Source organism: Alligator sinensis, unplaced genomic scaffold (genome assembly GCF_000455745.1).
Source record: "Alligator sinensis unplaced genomic scaffold, ASM45574v1 scaffold415_1, whole genome shotgun sequence".
NCBI classification, from domain to species: Eukaryota; Metazoa; Chordata; order Crocodylia; family Alligatoridae; genus Alligator; species Alligator sinensis.
The window spans coordinates 3,238-6,780 of record NW_005843764.1 but is presented as its reverse complement, the minus strand read 5'-3'; positions in this window follow the sequence as shown (position 1 = coordinate 6,780).

Here is a 3,543-nt window from a genome sequence, read left to right as displayed (position 1 = left end):
AAAGGAAAAGAAATTAATTTGTCCAAATCCAAAGTCAACCATTGCTTACCGAAACTAGAGGACACATCTCCAGCTCATAGGATTGCTGTTGAAATCAATGGACCAGATCTGGTGAAACCTGTAAGATATGACTCAAAGCATACAGACCAGATTTCCTACTGTGGATATTTTTGCATTACTGTTTCTTTAGTTGCACAGATCTTAATCCAAAAGTGTTCATTTTAACAGTTGTGGCCTTTCCTTTACCTTTTAATCAGTATATGCTTTTTCTAAACCTACACATCATCTGTTTCTTCAGGTGCAGACAAAAGTGACAATTTGCACCTGATCTGGAGTCAGAAAGCAGTCTACAGATGTGATTGTACACAGTGCACAGCTGCAGACCACTTTAAAAAGGCACAATTTCATTGCATGAGGGTTCCAATGACTCGGCTCCGAAACACAGCGTGCTCTGTAACTTGTGTCTGTGGAGTTCCCAGTCTGTTGCTATTTTCAAAAACAGAGTGTGGAAAGGGAGTGAAAGGAGCTTTGTCTGTTGCTATTTCACCGTCCCCTGGAGGGTGGGGCGGGTAGATTGCAGCCCTTCTGAGGTACCCAAAACCACCGCACTTCCAATCTCCCATTCACTTTCTTCAAAAGGAAAAAAAGTAATTTTTCTTCTTTTCCATCTTCCCCTACTTCAGCTTTCATCCAGGGGAGCCCCATCCCTCTTCCTTTCTGGAGCCTGTACCTGTGTCCGGCATGGGGGTGCTACAGCTGCCACCAGACCAGTGCATCATCCCCTTCCTACAAGGAACACATTATTTAATTCAAACTTATTATCATAAGAAATAAAACCATTCTGTTACTGCTTCTGACTCTGCCATTCATCAAAACGTAGATAAATTATACAGAAGCAGTGTTTCTTTGAGTTTCTTTTTTTCAGAAAAAAAATGTTCAAAGTGAGGACAGCAAAAGTGTGGAAATGTCTTGGCTGATTTGAATGAAATCACTTTCTGACTCTGAATAACAGCATTTAAAAGAATAGAAGGAGAAAGGACAATGCTTACCTCAAATTGAATCAGTTTAGTTGAGGACTGAAGCTCGTCCTGAAATTTGCTATTGATGCTGATTGCTCTTCTTAAAGATTCTTTCCTCTCACCCAAGAGATTATTATGATCTCGTTGGGAACATGCTGATTTCATTTTGTTTGTGAAGCTCAGATGTGTCCTCATATGTACATCCTTCTTGAGAGGCAGGTGTTTTTCTCTTGCTTATATAACAACAGCAGCAAGAGCAGCAAGAGCAACTATTATTCTTAAAGTAATTATTGTTGGTGGGTCACAGGGTTGTTGGCACCATCCACTGATGATGTCAAAGTGTACGGAGGTGGTTGGAGCTGAGGACTGTGTAGGATACTTAATGCTACTCTGGTTCATATGATAGCAGAGATTTTATCTTTGCAACCCGTAACCACGGCTGTCAACTATTAGGAGGATTGGGATTCCAATTGGCTTCTTATTAGGCCTGTGCGAATAAGGAAGTATTCCGTTTGGATTAGGCCAAATCGGAGGACAGTCATTCCATTCAGAAATTTCGATCACTGTCCCTAATCAATTCTGCTGAATCAGCTTTGGAAGATTCAGTACTGATTTGGAGAGCTTCAGAGATTTGGCCTTAGACTATAATGGGGATTCATTTAATTACCTATAACTTTGACAATTTTTAGCTGATTCTGATAAAAATTGCAGACATGGTAGCCCCTTCTGAGGGCATAAGGTCTGCCAAGCTTCAAGGAGATAGGTATAGGGGTTTCTGGTAAACTGCACCTCAAGCTGCTGACAAGCATAACTCGTGACATGGTTGATACTGTGTGTGTGTTAAGGCACACCCTCACTGACGCTGGGGACTCTACACGACACGGTAGTGTGGCCCAATGAGTTCTCCTTCTCCCCTACAGCCTTAGTTAGGTCCAGAGAAAAGCGAAGTGGTACCGGGGCAGTCAGGTATCCGGCAGGTTGTATGGTGTCAGAATTCCAAAATCTATATTGAGTCCATGAGTTCCTGTACCTAGGAGACTGATGAAGTGAAGTTCATAGACCCAGGTGTGGAAAGTGGTTTTCCTCCTGCTCCCCCAGTCCCCACATGGCTGCCCTGCCCACCGCAGCTCTGGTTATTTAAGGGGACTCACCGTTCCTGCCTGACAAGAGGCAATCCCCACTGAGCCCCACTACCCTGCACCATGTGTGGGGCTCTTCCACAATTCCCACCCCCTGAAGCCTGAAGCTGCTGCAGGTGCAGTGATTAATGGGGGTTTTCTGATTGTTTTTTTCCTCAAAGGGCCAGAGCTGGGGTGGGCAGAGCAGCCATGGAGGGGGTGGGGGCGTTCGGGGAGCTCCTCTTAGAGCCCCCCATGCAGTGTGGGGCAGTGAGGGGCAGCAGGGCTCTCCCCTCCCCCCACCTGGAAGCACCCGGTAAGAGTGGGGCTTTTCCCTGATTTGATTCGTATTCAGAGATTCGGCCACCAAATCAGGCCAAATCTCCTCTGAATCAGTCAGTCCTCATCAAACTTAACTTTCAACTGGAATTTTTTGACCAGCATTCATTTTTGCCTATGAAAATCATCCCTTCAAAATACAGGATGAAATTTGTGTCCAGATGAATTCAAACCATTTCCCCACAGTGAGGAAGGCCTTGTTTTGATTTGATGTTTATCTCAAAGTGTACTCAGAGTCCACAAGTCCCAGTTTCTTCTCCTGGTTCTACCTCTCATCTGAGGGGTAAATTTAAGCATATGGCTTCCTGTTCTTGTATTTACAAAACAGAAAAGCAATAAAGACCTCCCTTGTAAAAAGCTTTGAGACCTACAAATGAAAGGTGCTACATAAGAGCAAGGTAGAATTGTTACAAGAGCACCATGGCTGTGAATCACACGGTGTTAAATGCACCTGCCATCTGTACAGTAAGGGCTAGTATTTGTTTTGCAGATATGAAATTAAAACACAGATTGACTCATGAACATGGCTTTTAAAGATAGTAGGTGGCTAAGGAATCAGGTAGGCATCTATTGAAAAAGCACATAGGCAAGAATTAACTTGGAATAACATTTACTATGCTCCCCTAAATTGAAAATGTTGTAGCTAAAAGAGGGATTTTTTTTCTGAGTGATATTGGTAAAATAGATTTTTTGGTGAAATCCTCACTTTGAGTAGACAGTCATAGCTTAATCTCTCAATGGGTCACATGTCCCACTGGTGAATATGGTCCTGCCTAGTTTGCTGCTGCTGTTGATGGATCTAGGGATTTTTTCAATCATTATTAGCCTCATTCAAAGAGAGAAAAAGAATAATGTTTGCTGGATTATCTAAGGCACCTAAAGTATGATTCCAATGATCTTCAATGAAGAGATTCCTAACAAATTTCATACAGTTGTAAAAAAGGGACATCTGACTTCTGGAGGAAGGTAAGCATGTGTTCTCTTCTAGGTTGGCAGATCTCCTCCGGTGGGCTTTAGACTAGGCTTGTCGGGGGATGCGGAAGACGAGGGCAGAGGAAGTCTTGAAC